Genomic DNA, 23,737 nt, shown 5'->3' on the forward strand with positions numbered 1-23,737 from the left:
GCAGACTAATTGCAAATTGCCTTATGATACTGCCATCTTTATCATATAAAGTTCAAGCGTGAACTACCCCTTTAAAACAAACTTAAAACTCCCCCAAATTATATTTGATCGATTTATTCTTGACTTGTTGAACCGTGAGTTAAAAAATTTGCAGTTATTAGTAGGCCATTGGATTGTGCCTTCACCCAGAGCATGCAACAAGTACAACACCCCCAGATTTCTCCAGTAAAGGCTTTGACTTTCAATGAAGGCTCCATCAAAATATAACAATCTCAGGAACCAGGTGTTCTCCAGGTTTCAGGAATGCGGTGGTGCTACATCAGGCTGCCTATATTTTGCTGTAAAAAAGGCGCACAGAAGGTGCTAAAGTCTGCTTGGCTTCCGCTTTATTCACTTTTGCCTCAGAACACCACAGCCGTTATCCTTTTCAGTGAGAGGGGCATGGAAGGAGATACATTTCTCATCTGGCCAATTTCTTCTCAAAATGGTGAAGGCCAAAAAAACGACATTTTGAATTTAATGTTGCAGAGTCTCCTGCTGCCTGCAAAACAGGTTCATGCTTTAAACTAGAAGTTTGGTCTTAAGGTGCTAGATAACTTTTGTACATCTTTAACAGATAACTATTTATATGAAACAAGGCTTATTTCTTCAGGTCTCTTCTAAACAGATTCATATTTTTTCTTTGTCTTTTCTCAAGAAGGTCACATGCGGCAGAATGAATCAAACATGCCATTGCGTTGCTGGTTATGAGAATATGGTGATGTTTTACCTCGGTTAGACAGATTTATTCTTAGGTTGAAACTATTTATTTTTTTGGTAAGTTATATTATTCTTTAATCTCTTACAGAATGCTATTTTCTTTGGTAATTTGTTTTTTTTATGTAACTATATTGAATATAATAATGGTATTTGTAAAGAACTTTAAAAATAAAAGTTAAGATAAAATCATAAATTTTTTTGTTTTGTGTTTTCTTTAGATAGAAATGAAGGCTGCTTTCTATTATGTAGTTTTTATTTCTAAATGACACTGTTTACACTACAAATAATTCACTCTACAATATAAAATTTAATTCCTGAACAGACCTTTCTGTAATTTGGATCTTCATACCTTAAGTCTACTAGAAAATCATGTAAACATTACATAAACTCAATAGGCTGGTTTTGCTCACAATTAGGATGAATTATATCTTAGTTTGGATCAAGTACAAGGAACTGTTTTATTATTACAGAGAAAAATGAAATAATTTTTGGAAAATTTGTATTATGTGGATAATATCGAGTCTATGGGAGATGGGCATTCCATAATTCGGAGCTTTCTGGATAATGGATTTCCGGATAACGGACCACATACCTGTATTGGAGCCTATGACTATGTGCCCCTTAGGAACAAAACGTGCAGGGTTCCGCTAGAGGGCTATTTTTTCTGTAATGTTTAATCTGTACTTTGCTCATTTTGGGGGTGTCCGCCTCCTGTGTTGCAAAACGGATGCATTTTATACCTCCCTACCTGAGAGGTCTGGGGCTTGAGCACATGGATTTCCATGTTGTTTTTTTTTTTTCAAATTTTTTTATACTTGTGCAATAATTACTGGTATCCCTTTATACAATAACAATTCTACCCCTCATCAAAGATAGCTGATATGTTTTTCCCCATCACACGTAACCAAAGTGCAGCCCCAAACTTCTTTAGTACCTTTCTGTTCTGATAGTGGGCTCACAATATACTTTCCATTCAAACTCCTATATACTTATATCCCCAGAAGGTGGTGCCAGCACACTGCAGTCATATCATCTCAGTCTTCATTTCTAACAAACAAACTAAGATTAACATTGCAGTTCTGCCTCACCATCTACTCACTGTAACAGGAAAAAATTAAAGGAAAGGAAAAAAGAGCACAAACAGACCTAAGTGTAGAAAAACTCACCCAACTGAAATAGGGATTCAGGTGCATCAGCCCCAGACCCTCTGCATAGGGTGCAGCAAACCGAAATCAGAAAAAAGTACGATTGTTCGGGACTCTTAAGATTTCCACAAGGGTCGTGAATAAGTAAAAAAAAAAATCTTTATTCAAAGCTACAGTAAAACAAATGACCTGTCCATAATCCCTACGTGTTTTATGCAGTAGCGGCTAGCATTTGTGACATATGCACGCCAATGGTTTCCTATCTTCACTGGTTATATAACAAGGAGTGCATAAAGTCTGTCCTTAAAGGGAACAGTAACGTAAAAAAATAAAAATGTTTTAAAGTAATGAAAATATAATGCAGTGTTGCCCTGCACTGGTAAAACTGCTGTGTTTGCTTCAGAAACACTACTATTGTTTATATAAATAAGCTGCTGTGTAGCAATGGCGGCAGCCATTCAAAGGAGAAAAAGATCAAGTTTCACAGCAGATAGCAGATAAGCTCTGTCTGTCTAATGGTGTTATCGGTTATCCATTCGTTAACCTGTGCCACATAGGCGTTTTTCAATTTCCACCATTGCTCCACAGCAGCTTGTTTATATAAACAATAGTAGTGTTTCTGAAGCAAACAGATCAGTTTACCAGTGCAGGGCAACAGTACATGATATTTTCATTACTTTAAAACAATTAAATTTTTTGGTGTTACTGTTCCTTTAAAGCCTAGCCCCTGAGCTTTCCAGTGTATCATCTGTTATAGCTATAAAGCCTGTCTGCTTAGCATATCTATTACTGTATGTACGGGGTCCACTATTCGGAAACCTATTATCCAGAAAGCTCAGAATTATGGAAAGGCTGTCTCCCATAGACTCTGTTTATTCCAATTAATCCAAATTTTCAAAACTGATTTCATTTTTCTCTGTAATAATAAAACAGTACCTTGTTCTTGATCCAAACCAAGATATAATTAATAGACAAAACCAGCCTATTGGGTTTATTTAATGTTTACGTGATTTTCTAGTAGACTTAAATGATGAAGATCCAAATCACAGAAAGATCCATTAGGTCACGAGCATATCCTTATATAAAAAATATCCTTATTTATAAAAGGAATTAAGACTCTCAAATATTAGCAAGCATCTGGATAGGTGCACTACATCCCACTATTATGCCCACAATAAAAACATACCTCCCAACATTGAAAATTAAAAGAGGGACAAAAAAGTTGCAGCGCATAGTGCGACAATTTTTTTGGCCACACCCCTAATTACCATGTTCATTTTACAAAATTTGGCAGGTTATGAAAGTTTGAACATAACTCTGTGTTTTTTTTTTCAGTTATTACAGTTTTGCTCATGAAGGTGAATTGCCCTTAAAGATGTGAGTCTAACTTCTCCGAAGGAACCTGTTATCTTACATTGTTACAATAACTTATTTGCTTATCTCGAAATTGTTACAAAAGTATCTTATCTGAAGCTTGGCTGTTCTGCTAAAAGCCAATTAAGTTAGAAACTGCGTTTCTTTTTCTGGCTGTTCAGTGCAGAGAAAAACTGGACTTTCCTGTACAAATGAGGGACTGCGGGTTGAGCTGTCAAAAGAGGGACTGTCCTAAAAACGGGACAGTTGTAAGGTATGTAAAAATGTGTCAGAAAATTGAGTTTCTTGTATTTTGTATGGCATTTGACTCATGCTCTTCACTTGCTGGAACAGTGTGGTTATACAGCAACTATTAGAGAACAGACACATTTACAGTTTGACACTTCAACTTTCAAACAGTGTAGTGTTTAATGTATAACCTTAGTGCTGATAGCCGCATTTCTGCTCTACGTAATGGTAGTGCTCAGTGCCGCTCCGCATTGAATTTCCACATTGAATGGAAGAGCGAAGAGGTTATTGAACGGAGCGTTCAATGTAAAACTTCTTGTAAAAAATCTGGGTGGCTGTAAATTTACAGACAACCTTTTCAAGGTCTCACTGAAAGGGGTTGTTCACCTTTAAGTTAACTTTTAGTATGTTATACTTAGCAACTTTTTATTTGCTATTCATTTTAAATCTGTCGTGTTTTTTTAATTGTCTTTTCCTTCTGCTTTTTTCCAGATGTCAAATAGTAGTCACTGCTCCAGGGCTGTAATCCATGGCAACCAATCGGATGATTGCTTTCAGTGCCACACGGGCACCAGGCGACAAATCTCCTCTTTTTCGAGGCGACTAATCTCCCCGATCTGCCTTCCACCGGGAAAAATGAAAATAGTCTTTGGAAGCGAATTTGGAAAATGAATCGCTTCGTGTGCCTGCCCCCAGACGATTTACATTTTAGCCAGGGGAAGGCAGATCAGGGAGATTAGTCGCCGCGAGGAGGAGATTTGTCGCCTGGCGACTAATCTCCCCGAATCTGCCTGTGTGGCCAGACCCTAAAGGAGAAACAAACCCCTTATTAAAAAAAACTCTACCCCCCACCCCACATAGACCCCCCTCCCTCCTCCCCCAGCCTAGCTGCTACCCCGGGCAAATGCCCCTAACTTTTTACTTACACCTCGGTGCAGATTCAGGGATCGGAGTTCACAGCAGCCATCTTCCGGGTCTTTGGTAATCTGAGACCGGCGGATCGGCGCATGCACAGTTGGAGCAACTGTTTGTAACAACTGCGCATGAGCCAAAATGGACGGAAATTGCAAAAGTGCCAGAAGAAGACACGGAGACCCGGAAGATGGCTGCCATGAACTCCGATCCCTGAATCTGCACCGAGGGGTAAGTAAAAAGTTAGGGGCATTTGCCCGGGGTAGCAGCTAGGCTGGGGTGAGATGGGAGGGCGGTCTATGTGGGTAGCGGTTTGTTTCTCATTTAACCTGCAGCTGACTAAAAAAAGCTAATCACAGATTGCTATGGGTTACTGCCTAGGTGCAAATTTGCCCAGTGTTTATAAATGAGCCCCACTGACTCCAGCGGCCAAAGCACTGGTGCTCCGTAAAGGCTATAATTTTATTATTACTTTTTTATTATTTTACTTTCTATTCAAGTTCGCTCTCTCTTCCAGTCTCATTCAAACCACTGTCTGGTTGCTAGGACAAACTGGACCCTCGCTACTAGATATCTGCTGCAATTTTAAACTGGAAAGTTGCTGAACAAAAAGCTAAATGATTCAAAGACCAAAAAGAATGAAAATCAATTGCCTCTAGTTTACTAGGTCATGCTAAAAGATCATTTAATGGTGGATCCCCCTTTACTACCCTATGAAGCTTTTGTTTTCATGTGTATAAAGCCATGTTTGTTTTTTTTTTAATTTACTCTCATCCAAACAGCCGATGTGCTACCTGTGGGGTGTGGAGGATATTACTCTTCTGCCATTTATTTTCTCTTATAAAAAATGTATCTTACAAGGCATTGCTGTGGCAGAGATTTCTTTAGCTTGGACACTAACAAATGGTTGTTTCTAATGATCTACAGGAGTCCCTAACATTAGTCTCATTATCTGAAGTTGCTATGAAATGGTTAAATATTCACATGCCATATGACTTTCACTCAGCCTTTAAACAATCTATCAATGGAGTCATTCCGGTAAAGCTAGTTTTAGTCGTCTCAGTCAAGGTATTGTAGAGCACTCTCGGCTATTTAAAGGGTTGGTTCACCCTTAACTTAACTTTGTATTATGTTTTATAGAACTTTAATTGGCCTTCATTTTTTCTTTTTTTTTTTATAGTTTTTTCAATTACAGGTATAGAAATGTTATCCAGAATGCTTCAGGATAACTTCATACCTTAAGTCTTATTAGAAAACATTAAATAAAACCATTAGGCTGGTTTTGCTTCCAATAACGATAAATTGTATCTTAGTTTTGATCAATTACAAAGTTATGTTTTATTATTACAGAGAAAATGGAAATACATTTTTAAAAGTAGAATAATTTGGATAAAATCAATTCTATGGAAGACAGCCTTCCTGTCATTCTGTGCTTTTTGGATAATGGGTTTCCGGATAACAGATCCCATACATGTAATGCAATTATAAGAATTACCGTGCATGAATAACGTCACAAAGGGGTGCAGAGAATTTACATGGACAAAAGAGTAAGTGCTCTTAAGAGGACAACTCTCCTTGAAAATGAACCTTTGGCATTTATAGTGGATCAAGAACAAGGTATTGTTTTATTATTACAGAGAAAAGGAAAAATAATTGGATATAATTGAGTCTATGGGGTATGGGGTGAAGTTAGAGGTCGAGACAGTCCTCTAGAGTGAAATTCCGCCACTCTATTCATTTCTATGGGATTTTTAAAAGAGTAATTATCAATGGGTGAAAGTTCATCCTTTGATAAATACGCCTATCAAAATCCCGTAGAAATGAATGGAGAGTGGCAGAATTTAACTCCAGAGGACTGTGGCGACCTCTAACTGATTAATATCCCCCTATGAGTGATGGCCTTTCCGTAATGTGAAGGTTTCTGGATAACGGATTCCCATACTTGTATTTGCCTTATTTTTCTGACTCTTTACAGCTAAAAAAACAAATGCTCTGTAAGGCTACACCCGATTGTTATTGCTACTTTTTATTATTCTTTTTTTTCTATTCAGGTCCTTGCCTATTCATATCCCAGTCTCTTATTCAAATCAATGCACGGTTGCTAGGGTAATTTGGACCCTGGCAACCAGATTGCGGAAATTGCAAGCGGGAGAGCTGTGGAAATTGCAATAAAATAAAAAGCTAAATAACCCAAACACCCCAAATAATAAAAAATGAAAACAAATGGCAAATTGTAAATATAGAATTCCTTGATGCCTCCAACTTAAACGGAACCCTCACCGTGATTCTGTGTTGTAGTTGCTTGGGTCAGTGACCCCCAGCAACCTGACTGCTTTTCAAGTTGCAGGTTGAAAATAGAATAAGAAGTGTGGGGAAAAAAGTTATTTCCAAACATCACAAGAAAGAGTCAGAGAACTTCTGTTTAGTGCATTTCCTTCTGGCTTACAAGTAATAGGCAGAGAAATCTATTTTAGATCATATCATAGGAACAATAGAAGAACAATAGGTTATGTTTCATTCTCAAATGCACTACATTTCCCTTTTCCCATTTGGGCTTTATGTTTATTAGCCTTGGAAAAGGTATTCCCGCAAACTGGGCGTACACATGGGAAGTCAAACAAGTGACCAGCAGTAATTAAAGGACCAGCAGCGTACATGTATTTTATTATTTTATGACAATTCCTATTTTGCAGTGCAAGCTAAGCAGACATAAGGGATGTGTGATTATAGCGCACTTTCATTTACCGCTGTTGGTAAATGGCAGCAATATCAAATTTGGATGTTCCATGGCCATTCGCACATCATGTACATTCTGCATTTCTGTACACTTTGCCTCACAAATCTTATCACTGAATAAATATGCTGTATGCGTTGGAATCTATTTGTATGTGATCTCTATTGTTCAACAATGTTTATTCATAATTAATAAAAAAAACTCTGTGGGGTGTGTTGATTATATGTTAGTATTTTGCAGTGTAGCTGAATCTGGGTTGAAGTCTACAAGGAGAGAAACAACAACTGTCTGTGTGGCTTTAACAGCTGAACAATGATAAATACTCCCTTAGCTTGTATCTACTAGAAATAAATCAGAAACAACTGCCATTTTGGAGTATTGTCGAAAAATGTTTTACCGCACATCTGAGCGGCTCCTTCAGTTAGTTATTGTTCTGGACAAACGCTTTTTTTTTCCTAATGCATTAAAGTCAATGGGTTTTTTCTTATGGCGACTTTTTTCTCCAAATGCATTAAAGTCAATGGCGTTTTTTCTTATGGGCTTTTTTTCGCTGCAAATTTTTCAGCTGAGAATTTTGACAAAAAAATTCACATATGGCGAAAAATCAGAATTTTGCCGCAAATCCATGGCTGGCGAATAAATTGTCTCATCACTAGAAGTGACAAACTGGTTCATAGTCACACTGCTGAAGGGTTTATATGACTGCTGTCCCACCCGACTCATTTCACCGGGTCAGGCAGGGTGCAGCTTACATAGCAATTGGAATTTCTGCACTAAAAGAGACAAACTTCAGGTTAAGAAACTGAAATCCTGCTTTTAAAGTAACCAGGGACCAGGCCCGAATTTGTGGAGAGGCCACCAAGGCCTAGGGTGGCAGAAGTTTAGGGGGCGGCATGCTGCCCAACCACACCCAAATTGGTTCAGAAACATTGGGGCTGTGGATTTTCCGCATTGCTTCAGTAACGCTGGAATTCCTGTTTTTCATTCGTAATTAGCCTATGGAAAGACGACGTGGCTTTGAGGGGGGCTTTGAGGTGGACTATTACAGGTGCAGCATTTACTTGATACTGACATTCCTATGATGTTTATAGGAACGTGTCGGTATCTCTTTAATAAAACGGAACCACACTGACCATTATTGTCCACATAAACACGTTATGCACAAGCTATTTTTATAATCTTATTTATAAACACTGGGCAAATTTGCACCTGGGCAGTAACCCATAGTAACCAATCAGATGTTTGCTTTCACTGTTCAACCTGCAGCTGGCTGAAAAAAGCTCATCAAAATGATATATGCCGACTTTCTCTTTGATCTCCTGCATTGAACAGCCAGAAAAAGATACAACTTTTCTGAAGTTTAATTAAATAAGAGGCTCTTGCACTTTGATACATTTGTAACAATTTAAGATAAGCAAAGATACAATTGGAACTATTTAAGATAAGCGGGTCTCTTGGGAGAACAGAGACTCTGCTTAAGGGCAGAGACACGCGCTGTGATTTGGGGAGAGTCGCTGGTTGAGCTGTCAAAAGCAGGACTGTCCCGCTGAAAATGGGAGATTTGGAAGGTATGCAGAAGCACAGTAGGAGGGGGACAGCCAATCACAGCCCTACAGTCACACAAGCAAAGACATTGGTATTGGTTCCCAATAAGGTCAGCCTAGCTGCTGATTGGTTCCTATACTACAGTGTTCTGTGTGCCATCAGCTACCCTAGTAGGATTGCCACCTACCGGGTATTTTACCGGCCGGTAAATATTAAGCCTGATCCCAATGCTATTAATAGGGGAACTGCGTAAAAATGTAGGAAGGCCAGTATTTTTTTCAAGAAAACATGGCAACCCTAAACAGCCTGGGAAAGGAGGCAGCAGGGAGTGGAACAGACAGGTGGGACTAGAAGTTTTTTGCAGACATTTTCAATATAGTAATCAGAAACAAACATTTTTAAAGCACATTCGTTATATCTAAAAGAGTTTAATGTACCGCTACATTGTTGTTTTTTTACATAATATGCCTCTTTTAAAGGTGAACCACCCCTTTAATAAAAAAAAAATGTGCATCTGCATACAAGTAAATTCACAGAAATGACTGTACTCATGATGGTCTCATACAAATGCAGTGCAAAAGAACAGTGCTTGGAAAAGGGTTTATTCAAGTTACAAGCCTCTTTTCCCTCAGGCTTCTGTGTTGATAAATGGGTGGCGCCATGTTGCCTGGCTCTTACTATTGGCTCCTATACGTTTCTAGTGGCTGTTTCTCCGCTCCACCCCTTTCTTCTCAGCGACAATAGGATGTTCCCGGCTGCTTCACCCTAAGGGGGCAAAATGTGGTGAGTTTATGGCCGCGCTCTTTGATCAGCTGGCGGAGGGATTCGGTGGGAGCTTCCAAACTCACCGTGAGGCGCTGGGATGTGAGTGATCTGCTGCTGATTCGCGGACACAAGATCCCTGTCACCCAAGGGCGGACACGAGGCAGCAAGTTCTCCTGTTTCATAGCAGCGAATTGTGTCAGTCCAGCTGTTCCTAATATAGCGCATATAGTAAGTGCTTGTACATTATGGCTGCACTTTAACGTCATGTCTCTTTGCTACTTAGCTGTATGTACAACGCTTTGCAATGTGTTGGTGCTTTAGACATTTTAGAAATGCTTGTCCTCTTTCCATAATATTAATAATAATAATAATAATAATTATATTAATAATAATAGTGACTTGGCTTAGTTTTTGCAACTGAAAATGTAGTTATAGGATATGTTTATACGCCCTGTATCACTATTATATCACATTCAGCACATATTTTAATTCCACTTGTGGCTGCCTCTAAACAACATCGAGGGGCAGATTTATCAAATATAAGTGAATTAGAGGGAATTTTCGAAGATAAAAAATTCGAAGTCATTTTTTTTGGATACTTTGACTATCAAATAGGATACTACGACTTCGAATTTACTTAGAATTCGATTCGAAAAATAGTTTGAATATTCGACCATTCGACAGTCGTAGTACTGTCTCTTTAAAGAAACTTCGACTTCAATACTTAGCCAAATGAAACTTGCCGAAGTGCTATGTTAGCCTATGGGGATCTTCAGGGGCGCGCCGCCAATGAGGCGAGCTTAGACGCTCGCCTCAGGCGGCAGCGCCGGAGAGGTTTCCAGGGGCGGCAAAAAGCCGCTCCTGTTACCTTTAAGAGACGAATTTCCAGTTTTTAAACTGGCTTTACTAATGCAAGAGAGCGCAATTGCGCTCTCCGCATTAGTGTTCCTGCCCCCCCTCCCGACAGGTAAGAAGACGAGGGCGGGCGGCATTGCAGGAGGCGCCTCAGGCAGCCCTTATGTAAGAATCGCCGCTGGGGACCTTCTACAACCATTTTCTAAGTCTTTACACATTGAAGTAAAATCGTTTGATGGTATGCTAAAATCATTCGAATTGTTCGATTTGAATGATTTAATCATTCGATCGAGCGATTTTACTTTGATCGTTCAATGTTCGGTGAAAGATACTTCGACTTCGATATTCGAATTCGAAGTATTTTAATTTGATGGTCAAATTTCGAAGTATTTTACACTTTGAAATTCGACCCTTGATAAACAGGGCCGGAACTAGGGGTAGGCAGAGTAGGCACGTGCCTAGGGCGCAAAGCTGAGGGGGCGCCAGGCACGTACCTCCTCTGTCGCCTACCCCCAGACCGGTGCCTGACTCTCTGTGTTTTTTCCATCTTCTTGCGCTCCTGTGCATGCGCTAGAATGCACGCTCGCACCAATTAGCCCATGCGCGCACGTTCGCGGCAATTCACGCATGCGCAGGAGCGCAAGAAGATAAAAAACCACATCTTTCTTGCGCATGTGCACACGAGCGCCGCCTTGCGCACTTGCCTTGGGCGCCTGATCGGCGCGGCCCAGCCCTGTTGATAAATCTGCCCCCTAACATTCCTGAACAGGAATAGTAAGAAAAATGTATTATAAATATGTGGAGTTAAAAATATATTTACTGTTTTTAATTCATTGTATGAATTAGTCTACTATTTCCTACATACGATTAAAAAAATGCTTAAAGGGGATCTATTGCAAAAATGAAAAATTGAATATAAGCTTCATCATACCGAAATAAGAAACTTTCTAATAAATCTGCCCCCTAACATTCCTGAACAGGAATAGTAAGAAAAATGTATTATAAATATGTGGAGTTAAAAATATATTCACTGTTTTTAATTCATTGTATGAATTAGTCTACAATTTCCTACATACGATTAAAAAAATGCTTGTAGGGGATCTATTGCAAAAATGAAAAATTTAATATAAGCTTCATCATACCGAAATAAGAAACTTTCTAAATACAATCAATTCAACATTCTGCTTGGTTTCCGAAATAATCAAGTTCGAAATCAAATCTCAGCATCAGCCTTATAGTGAGACATTTCTATTCTATGTGTACTGTATATTGTGAGTGGGTCCCTAAGCTCAGTAAGTGACAGCAGCACAGAGCATGTGCAGTGAATCAGCAGAAAAGAAGATGGGGAGCTACTGGGGCATCTTTGGAGACACAGATCTTTACTGCTAAAGGGCTGTGGTTGCCTTGGGCTGGTACAGAAGCCCAAAACATAATGTACAACATTTCTAGCCTACTTGTTTAGTTGAGCTTTAGTTCTCCTTTAAAGGGTTTGTTCACCTTCCAAACACTTTTTTCAGTTCAATTGTTTTCAGATTGTTCATCGTAAATAAAGACTTTTTTCAATTACTTTCCAATTTTTACCATTTTCCCCCAAATCTAAGTTTAAAGTTGAATGTTCCTCTCTCTGGTGTTTGAGTCTGACAGCTCAGTAATTCAGGTGCAGACTCTAAACTGTTACAATTTTGCAACATTTAGTTGATACATTTCTCAGCAGCATCTTTGGGGTATTAGCAACTATTGTATCAATTCTAACAGTTGCCTGTAATGAAATTCAAGAATTCTGAGGTACAAAGATAAGAAATATATCAACTAAATGTATCAGTTTAGAACACTTTATTGACCCCCTAAAATTGAAGTAATTGAAAAAAGTATTTATTTTTAATGAACAATATGAAAACAGTTGAATTGAATAAAGTGTTTTGGAAGGTGAACAACCTCATTAATAGAAAGCTATGTAATAAAAAGTAACAATGCCAACAATATTGCATCCTTACAGAGATAACGTTTTTCGACTGCTAAGGCCAATGACCCCTATTTGCAAGGTGCAAATATGCATTATATATTGTGGTTTTGTTTGTTTTATGTCTAACCCAAACCAACCCCCCTCCCCATTATAACTTGTTAAGGCTTCTCTCTGCTGCAGTATAAACTTTACGGGGCATAGTTATCAAAACAAATTTTATGTTTAACCCTTTCATTCTTCTTAAAGGAGAATTAAAGCTTAACTAAAGAAATATGCTAAAAATGTTGTACATTATGTTTTTTGGTTTCTGTACCAGCCTAAAGAGATCCGCTCAGTAGCGTCACTAGAGGGGGACGGGCCTTGGTGCGTGACGCGCAACCGGGCCCCGCCACCCTCTGTAAGGCCGCGTTTGGCCGCATTTGTCAGTGGCGCACGGGCTGCCAGGGGGCCCTGAGGGGGTGCGGGCCCTGGCCCGCTCGCACCCCCTGCTCCCCCGGTAGTTCCGCCACTGGATCCGCTCATTTGCCGATGTCAGCAAATGAGCGGATCTCTCCCCGATATGCCCACATTGAAGTGGACGATAGCAGGCTGATCCGATTGTAGGTCCAATGATCGGATCATAATGCATCCGAAACGGGGGGTCAGATCCTGGGACTACATAAACGCACAGATGTGGACGCGATCCGACGGGATTTTTTTTAACTTTCGGCTAGATATCAATCAGGGAAGCCCATCGGAAGGACCCATACACGGGCTAATAAGTTGCCGACTCGGAAGCTTTTATCGGCCCGTGCCGGGGGCCTTTAGGCAACCACAGTTCTTTAGCAATGAAGATCCTTGCCTCCAAAGATACCCCAGTAACATCCCCTCTTCTTTTCTACTGATTTACTGCACATGCTCTGTGCTGTTGTCACTTACTGAGCTTAGGGTCGGACTCAAAATATCCAAATAAGGAATGTGATTTTCCAGCCTACAGAATGCTCTCTTTGGCATTACACCTGGTTTGTATGCAACCAAAGCTTGCCTGTAAGCCAGTAATTTAAAAACTATCATGAAAATTTAAATTTAATATAAGCTTCCTCATACTGTAGTAAGACACTTTCCAAATACAATCACTTAAAAATTCTGTACCGTTTCTGAAATAATCAAGTTTATCTTTACTATTCCTCTCTCCTCCCTCATTTTTCAGTTCAGTTTGGTGTTAGTTGAATGATCCAATATATCTTATAGGGGGGCTCCTTTTGCCTAGAAGATGTATTAGAGCTCCTTCTATTAAAATCACCAGAAATCCTGTCTCTCTACATGCAGAATTTGTGCAAAAGGCAGTTATTTTGTTAGATTTTGTTTGTACTGGAATCAATTATTTTAGTGAGCTCTTGTACATCTGCTAGGAAATTTTCATTTTGCAATAGTTTAACTGGAATGAGCAGGAGGAGCTGTTCCTGCACAAAATATGAATATCAGTTTCTCTGTACGGCTTCGCCCTTAAACTCTGCCTGTTAAGACAGTAATAAAGGGTTATATATAATTAATTAGGCTCCTGGACAGAATCTGGGTACCCTGCATGAGACCAGGTAGCACACAGATATCACTGTACCATTCCTGGATATCTTTCTCTTTCTAGCACTTGGCTGCATTGATGATCACGTAACTAAACAAATTGAACTGCCTGGCGCTGCATGAGTGGCTGAGAGGGCTCTATATCATGGCTAGGGATCAGCTTCCATTCTCATATGGAATGTGAGCTGACATAGCAAGTCTAAAGTGCAGAAATTGATAGTTTTAGATTGAAAGGCAATTCTGATGCCAGTTTTAGCAGAGGGTCTTGTGCTGACCATGGGTATACAGTATATTAGTAATTATATACTATAACATACTATACCATACTATTAGTAACTATATAATCCTACAATAGGGTATATAACCTGGGCCCCCAGTTTTTTTAAAGCTACAGCTCCCAGAACCTCTTTACATCTGTAATTAAATGCTCAGAGATAGTTCATCGACTGAAAGGCTGTCGGTTGTCATACCATATTCAGAAAATGGAAAAGCGCCTGCCAAAGTTCAGCACAAAAATTGACACGTTACTAATGGCTTGTTAGTTTTTTGATGTTTGGACTGATCATCATCTGTATCTTTCATTTATTTAAATTTCAGTATAGAAATGAATGATGTTAATTCCGGAACAGCCAGTATGCAGTTCAGTGCAGGTGCATTGCATTGAATATGACAAGGGAGGCTTTCTGTACTGTATTTTTTCTTGTATTACAGTCAAAGAAAAACAGGGCAGTGTTTGGGCGCAGGAATAATTCACCCAAACTACAATATCAGATGGGACACATTTGAAAGAAAATGATTATGGAAAATACTGTAGCAGATACCCAATCTTGGCAGATGAGGAATCACAAGTGACATGCACGTCATTCCCTTTAATGACTAACTATACAGTAACAAAGAACATTCAGCACACTGGCCTTTCTGCAGTTCAGTTCATTCTGTAGTTTGTTGTCCATGGAAAGTGCAGTTTTTTTTTTTATTCTGATATAATTTGTAACCAAAAATATTTTGGACCTCATTGCACTGTGTAATAATTGTTACGTAAGCGGCGTACTGACTGTTAATAGATGACAACTCCCAGCATCCACAGAAAAATGGAACATAATAACACAGGTTGAAAAAAGATACTAGTCCATGAAGTTGTCATGAAACCTGCCTAACTGCTAGTTGATCCAGAGAAAGGCCTCGCCTTCTGAAGCCTCGCCAATGGGCCTCAAAAAAATTCCTTCCTCCTGACTCCAAGATGGAAAACCGACCAGTCCCAGGGTGAACTTTGTACTAAGAACAATTTTCAGTAGCCCTGTATTTCTGTCACTTGTAAAAAGGCATCTAAACAATTTATAAAGCAAGCAAATGGATCAGGGCTGTCCAACTGGCGGCCCGCCACCCCCCCTTGTGTGGCCCCCACAAGAAAGTCTGCCTGCTATGTCTGTTTACCATGTGTAAGATTTAAAATGTATCACTACAGAGATTAACTGGCCTCCGCATTGTATAAATTTAAAATTCAGACTGCAATCCCCTGTATTGTTCACACATGTAATCCCCTCTGCATTGTTCACACTTGTAACACCTCTATTGTTTACACCCCTAACGCCCTGTACTGTTGACACCTAAGACCAAGACTGAAACTGCCAACATTGTTCACCTGTTTACACTCAGACAAAATGCTGAAGGGGCACCAGCACTGTGTCACTGTATGTATCTTAGATTTCCCTGTCTCCTGCTCTGTTCCGCCTGTCGCATGCTCCCTGTATGTGCCATACTATGCCTGTCCTGTTGTCCTTGGGTGTGCCATACTCTGCCTACCCTTTGCTCCCTGTTTGTGCCAGATTTGAAAATTATTGTTAGGGGTCCCTAAGGTGTTTAATCATGTGCTGGTAGGTGCTGTGTTATCCACATGGGATGATAAGGCATATGGATTTAAGGGTATGTCTTAATATGACTTTTTTCACATATGAGTGATGAGTTATATCCCTGCAGTGAACACCGACCATTTGTTTTTTTGGTGTGCTACCACCATTAATGTGAACATGATCTTATGGTAACAGGGTGTGGTTTAAAAACAGGGAGTGGTCAACATAGGATTCCATTATTGGCCTTCTACCATGTAGGCCGGAAAAATTCTGGCCCTCGGTACCACAGAAGTTGGACAGCACTGTTAAATGGATAACCAAGTCAGGGAGAGAATTCCACAACTACACAGCTCTCACTGTAAAACTCCTTTCTGAATATTAAGATTGAACCTCCTTTCTTCTAATCCAAATGGATGCTTTTGAAAGGACTTACTGGTAAATAAAGCATTAGCGAGGTTATTATATGATCCCCTTATATATTTATACATAGTTATCATATCTCCCCTTAAAGGAGAGAAAACCCTAAAGTTAAAAAACCCTTACCCTACATAGGCATATGCCCCTAAGTCTTTACTTACCCCTGGGTGCAGATTCTGTCCAGCGGTGTTCACGGGCACCATCTTTAGCCGATTCGGTAATCTTCAGGTGTTCTCCCTGCACTTTGGAAATTTCTGTGAGTTTCTGCACATGCGCAGTTGTCGCGAAACAGAAAATGGCTCTAACTGCGCATGCCCTGATACGCCACTAACTTCCTGAAGATTACCGAAGAGAAGAAGATGGCACCTGTGAACTCCGCTGGACAGAATCTGCACTGAGGGGTAAGTAATGACTTAGGGGCATTTGCCTGGGGTAGCAGCTAGCCTGGGGGGGGGGGAGTGAGGGGGGTCTATGTAGGGTAGAGGGGTAGGGTTTTTTTAACTTCAGGGTTTGCTTCTCCTTTAAGAGCCTCTTCTCCAGTGTGAACAACTCCAACTTGGCCAGTCTTTCTGCATAGCTGAGAGTTTCCATACCTTTTACCAGCTTAGTTGCCCTTCTCTTAACCCTCTCTAATTCAATTTTGTCCCATTTGAGTGCTGGAGTCCAAAACTGTACGGCATATTCTAGATGGGGCCTTACCAGTGCTCTGTACATTGGAACACAAACCCCCTCCTCTCGCAGATCTATTCCCCTTTGAATACAACTCAAGTTTGCTATTTGTTTGCCATTGTAGCTGCTGACTGTCCTTGCTTCCTAAAGCCCAGTTTATTTCTACAATAGGGCTGTTCAAACGGAGGCCTGCATGCCGGATGTAGCCCTCCAAGGGATTTTTATGGCATGTATCAACGTTCTTCCACCCGTATGATGCTCACCTACAGTTCTCAACAGTCACCTACATATTATCAAGGTTTAAAGAATAATGAGATGTGCTATTGTTAAATATTGGGTATTGGAAAAATGGTTATATTCCAGTATTGATTAAGTTTGAATATGTTTCATTTGTGCACTCATGACTTGTCATTCACACATCCTTCACACATTGGTTACCATACTCTATTTATTCCCTAAGTCAAATGGATTAGGTTACAGGAAACGTATGGAATGTCTTATGGGTAGGCTGGGGGAGGTGTATCTCACAGATTTTGAATAAATTCCTGAACAAAGAGAAGTTCGCTCTCTCACAATGGACACAGACACACACACAGACACACACTGACTCTCACATAATACAGATATACACAAAACTTTTATACAACATATTGATACATACATATTATTTTGGTAGGCTGTCAATAGAGCATTTGACTGGCTAGGTATTTGTTAATTTGTATGTATTTTCTGTAACACATTTTCTACACATTAAATATATTTAAATATCACATTGGTGAGTTGTGTTTATCGACCATAGAACTTATACAAATTATTAATAAGACAATAGTTTCTAACAGATGGCGAGCCTAGTCAGATTATAGACCTGGACATTAGACATATACACATTCTGTCAGCTTCAAAGGGGGACAGGAGGGTGTAGCTGAACTAAAGCTTCCAGATGTCTATATGAGTAAAAGAACCTAGAAGTATTTTGTGTAAGTATTACAGGCATTGACATAATTGCGGACGCAGTGAGAAAGATTCTGTTTTCCGGTGAGTATGGATTTTTTTGATAATTTGGCTAATAAGAGCAAATTCAAGTTTGATATCCCTCATAGTGTTATGTCTGATGCAGAGATATGGTCAGATCTGTATACTCAATGTATGAATGCTAATGTGTTGGTAGAGAGAAAAGATATTTCATTTTCCAGATTGAAACATAAAATCCAGAATGTAATGCTATTAGTGAAAACGTTTAATACTTTAATGTGCTCAGAGAGGAAGGAAAATGATGCAGGAAAGATTACTACTCCAGATAAGAGAGAAGTAGAATGTGACAGAGTTAGCAATGACTGTCTGGCTGAGGAAATTTCTAAGCATGAACTTAGACTGTCAGAAATAGAGTCAGTTTTGCAAAGGAATAACCAGGTTTCGGTTATTACAAAGGAACAGAGATCCATGTTGGTTCCGGATCTCAATAATTCAGAATTAGACTATGACAGGGCAAAACTGCAATTAAAAATTAATAAACAGTTATTTAAAATTGTGAAAGAGATTCCACATTTCAACCCCAAGTTAAATGTCCTCATGATTTCTGATCTATTTGAATCTCATATAGAGAAATATGATTTAAGTGAGGAACAAAAAAACAAAGTGTTTAAACTTTGGGTGCCAATACAGATTTCCAATAGGTTATCAATACCAGTGACTGAGCCAGAGATTGATATAGATGGGAATCTAATATATGGCTCTAGAAGGGAGAGGCTTTTGCAGCTCAATTATATAATTAATGGAGAAGAGTTTTTTAACACTGCACTGCTTAATGATCTGAAGACCTCCATAGACGATGACCCATTTGTGTTTATGGGTATATTTGAGCAAGCATACAGGCTGGTTATGGGTATTAAAGAAGATCAAGTTCCTGAAGAAATGGTGAGAGTTTTTGTAAAGAAGTTTCAATACTTAGATACAGGAGCTGTTGTCCGTGCTTCAATGTTTAACACTCTTACAGAGGCAGCCACTTACATTGATAAGTATAGGAGACATCTTGTACTGCAGAGCTCAGACCCCGCAAACAAGCATATGATCAGAGAAATATGCCAAACAAAAGAAGCAGATATGAAACCACATAAGAAGGCTTATTGTTTTTTTTGTGGGAAATTAGGTCATCTATTAAGGAAATGTTTTTTACGTAGAAAATCTATGAAACGATTTAAGGTTGATAAAGATTCTGGAATTATACAAGAGAAAGTTCAGGCAAAGCAACTAGATGCACAGAATGGCCACTCCCAATGTCCCATAGACAGACCAGTCTGTCCTTACAAAAGACCTAGGGCTGAAGACAAAAGGAGTTACTCTTTGTTAATGAAAACAAGGAATGATTACTGAATAGGGCTAGAGAAATGTTAGTACTTATTCTTTAAAGGTTTGAGAAAGTATGAGTAAATAAATATGATTGGATACAATTTTTAAGAAAGTAATATTTACATGGAAATATGCAGTAATGATCGTAATGTTTTTTTACTATTTAGCAGGAAAAGTGAAGTTTAATATGTATTAACTATTTTATACTGTAGAATATCTTCTACTCGCTCTTTAGACAAATGCCAGTTTAAGATTATTAAATAGCTATTTTGTCAGTGGAATTATAAATATCAATATTGTATCATGATTTATTGTCTAGCTTAAACTGTATCTATATGCAGGATGGGTTCTGTAGAGCTATATTTTGTATATAGCCTAAACATTAGGAAGTAATTTTTTATAATTTATAACCAAATGTTGTATTGGTTATAAGAAAGACTGGGAAGATTTAAAGGAAATCCAGTGAGTAAGTTGAGAATGATTTTTTGTAAGTTTCAAAACAATTTGGTGCATCTTGGCACCAGCACTGTTTTTATGTCTGGATTCCAATCTACCCACCCCCATCCTTGGGTGTCATGTTATGTTTTTTTTAACCAGAACAAAGAGGATATTTTGCTTCCACTGATCTAAATATTTTAAATAGTAATATCCATAGAACTTCAAGTGGGACTGATGTTGATGTTTTATAATCAAATCAGATTCACAAATGTTTAGATGTTGACTTGGTTTTTCCCAAATTATAAATTTATACATTGAATATTCTAAATTGTAAGATTTGGCTCTAAAGAGCATACTAGTAATACTCAGGTTACACCACTGAGTAATTTACATAACTGTTCAACCAGAACATGGTGTTTATGTAATGAACATATGTCTACAGTATAAAAGGGGGGCAGATAGACAAATCTTATTTCCTAAATATTGCGTTATATTTCCATGTAAATTGGTAATAAATTTAGGGACACTAATTACAGTGAATTTTTGGTATATTTGCCAATGATGCAATTATTTCACTTACCTTTGCTGAATAAGTACAGAGCTAAAAGATAAAATACATCCTAGTATATAATGAGATTAGTAAAACCCAAATTTTTGGGTTCACATGTTTTAACAGAAAAAGATAAATTTAAGTGTGAGACAGGAAGCATGGGAACAAAAGCATTTGCTAGTGGGATTCACAAGAAAGTAAAGGCTAAAGCTTAGACCCTGAGTGATTTGTAACAGGATATGTAAATGTTGGAAAGATACATTTCATGAAGGACTAAAGAATTTTGAGACCAGTAACTTTTTGTTTGTTAAATGAAATGTGCTCTAACTTGTTATGATTATTGTAGGATCTGGATTCCTTTTCCACATTAAAGCATCATGGATAAAGAGGATATAAAGGAGAAGCTTTCTTGTAGTACATAATGGGGGAAAGCATGCATGATATGTAGATTTGTGTGAAAATAATTTTTACATTGGAAAATGTAAAGACTAACATGAGCATGTTTGCATGGTAGTAATGTAATAAACCTTCACATTAACTAATTTGGTCTTAGTTGACTATACTATGCATAACTTTTATTTTTTTAGGTGCACATATGGAAATCCTGCGCAGGTCAATGAATTGGCAATTTTTTTTTCTTTTTGAACATACATAATAACGTACGTATTGATATGATCAGGTTAAGGAAAAGGAATTTAAAGAGTACTCTATATACATCTTATAAACTTTTGATAGTTTGGATTATTATATGACCTGGCCAGTCATGTGATAAAATATTTGAAACTGTCAAAGATATATTGTAAGATGTATATGTTTAATAACCATGGAAGTGATGAATATGGATCCATTATATTATTAATAATAACTTTTTCTTTGAAAGATTATGAACTGTAAATATATAAGTTTAGGTTTGGTTAATCCTATTGTTGTGATATATGAATTCAAGCTCAGAATTGTTTTTTTATTCATAACAGGGAAAAAGTAATGTCCGTGAACCTTGTTCTGGTATTGTCAGAAATTTAACCTATAGTACCATACTACTGTAGTATTAATATCATAGTAGTCAAAACCTTGAACTGGTTTCCTGCAGAGATAAGTAGTTCAGCAAGGGATTAGATCATTTAAGTACCAAATGTATCTAGAAAGATAGTTTTATAGAAATGTCATCCTTGAGGTATATTTCTAAGATGTGTTATTTGAACAATGGTCAACTTTTATGCAGACAGAATTTATTAAAGCATGGGGCAAATGCTGGGAATAGCATTTTATTTAAACATACAACTCCTATATCATACATGGATTTCATTTTAGTGTTCTTGAGGGTACATTTAACTGTAACTGATGTTTAAGGTGGTCTACAAATTGAATACACTTATTTTGACTATGTACAGTTATTTGCTTTAATAACCGATATCTGATTTATTGGTTGGATACCTTTAGTTTTAAGAATGTCTTGAACAGATGGGTTTTGGGATCAAATGACATGAGGTCACATAGTTGACCTTTGGTAATTAAAGCTCATGAGAACTGTGGGACATATGTTTTTTTTATGATACGTGTTCCGAATTAGTTTTGACTCCATTCTTATAAACATTAAGGAAAACAAGAAGAACTCAAGATAACCATAAAGTGCTTTCTTTCATCAGAGAAAACAATTAACTTTGCTTCTTACAAACATGATATTTATAGGACAATGTATATTCTCACCACTATTTGCAAAAATAGGAGAACTGTTTATTTCCATGTCTAATATATCTGCTGTGCAAAGTAAAATTAAAGCTAGGAATTAATTAAATACACATATTAATAAAGTTTCCCTTCACATGTAATTATACTGAAACCAGGATTTAGATATTGTTTACAACATTTTTAAGGAAAGGTTAAAATGGACAACTAGTTTTTATATGGACTCATATGAATGTTTTTGTTTTTTTTATCCATTGGGAATGTGAATACATAGTTTATGTTTGTTAATATTTTGTTTTTATGCATTCACAAAAGATTTAAGTGATTTCACTGTGGAGGACATTGTTTGAATGTGAGATGTATTTAATATACAGTATTATATCATATTCATGAGAATGGCATGGTAAGACAGTGATAGTAGTTTAGATTAAATAAATAAGTGCATCTTTTGCAGTAGCTATAGATCAAAATGGACAAAATTCTGTGAGACTATGGAAGAGACAATCGACAATAGAAGAGGAGCACCATCGTTCAAGGAGAAGTGCAGGTTCCAGAAGTAAAGTGGTTTGTAATACAGACTGTGACTCAGGATGACTTAACTGAAGGATATCAATAATCATGAAAATTATTTTCATTCTGAACTATAAGAACTTTTTACAAAGTGTCTCAATCTTTTTAAATTTGCCTTTGTCTGGTTCCATTACTGAAAGTCTGCAGTTTTCCAAGAGCCTGCCAAAGACTGTGGTGTTTATTGCTTATTCAAGTCACACCTTCGTTTCACACTGTATGGACTAAAATATGATTGTTCTGTATCAGGGTAACTGCAAAGTGACCAGGGGCCTTAAAAAATGGCATTGATAATACATGTACTGGTGCAATTCCCTGATTCTATACAGATGATTCATGATTGATCAACTATGGAAGTCAAGGCTTACATCTGCCAGACCCAACTGGACCAAAGGGTCATAGGAAGCCTCTGCATAGGCAAAGAACACACACATCTGTCATCAATCACAGGAGGAATGTTTGCCATATATTGTGTTGCAAAATAAATGAAATGACTGTAACTTTGTGAAAGTGACTCCCAGAACAGAGTACTTGGCTCTTAATTTTCCATTTTTGATGTTTATGGATACATTTTATTGCAAGATCGTGAAAGGTGTGATAAAGAATTCAATGTCAACTGCAACTAAACACAGTGCTATGAGTAAAGGCTGTAATGAAAGATTTTTAAATCCACATCAGGAGGACATGATTGAATAACTAGAAGATGGAACCAACTTTAGAATATAGATAGGCTATTTTTAATTCTGGTGAACTATCACTACTTACCATCTCATTACATGATATTAAATCAATTATGTTATGTTATTTGCATCAGACTTTGGAAATATGAAAACATTTCTGGATGTCTTTTAGGATGTAGTTTGAAGGACTATGGGATAATATGTTCTTGGCAAGTCAAATGTGCAAAGGGGGATTTGTTAAATATTGGGTATTGGAAAAATGGTTATATTCCAGTATTGATTAAGTTTGAATATGTTTCATTTGTGCACTCATGACTTGTCATTCACACATCCTTCACACATTGGTTACCATACTCTATTTATTCCCTAAGTCAAATGGATTAGGTTACAGGAAACGTATGGAATGTCTTATGGGTAGGCTGGGGGAGGTGTATCTCACAGATTTTGAATAAATTCCTGAACAAAGAGAAGTTCGCTCTCTCACAATGGACACAGACACACACACAGACACACACTGACTCTCACATAATACAGATATACACAAAACTTTTATACAACATATTGATACATACATATTATTTTGGTAGGCTGTCAATAGAGCATTTGACTGGCTAGGTATTTGTTAATTTGTATGTATTTTCTGTAACACATTTTCTACACATTAAATATATTTAAATATCACATTGGTGAGTTG

General features: G+C 37.9%; 1 protein-coding gene across 2 annotated transcripts in view; it reads left to right on the forward strand.

Annotated features, from left to right (window-relative positions):
• The first annotated feature begins 9,167 nt into the window (after window positions 1-9,167).
• Window positions 9,168-23,737, forward strand: part of abcc6.L (ATP binding cassette subfamily C member 6 L homeolog) — a 60,560-nt gene continuing 45,990 nt past the window's right edge. For both annotated transcript variants that reach the window (XM_018236336.2, XM_018236337.2), the window contains exon 1: window positions 9,168-9,690. The gene's annotated coding sequence lies outside the window, so the exon portion shown is untranslated. The remainder of the gene's footprint in view (window positions 9,691-23,737) is intronic.

Source organism: Xenopus laevis, chromosome 9_10L, assembly GCF_017654675.1.
Source record: "Xenopus laevis strain J_2021 chromosome 9_10L, Xenopus_laevis_v10.1, whole genome shotgun sequence".
In the NCBI taxonomy this organism is placed as follows: domain Eukaryota; kingdom Metazoa; phylum Chordata; class Amphibia; order Anura; family Pipidae; genus Xenopus; species Xenopus laevis.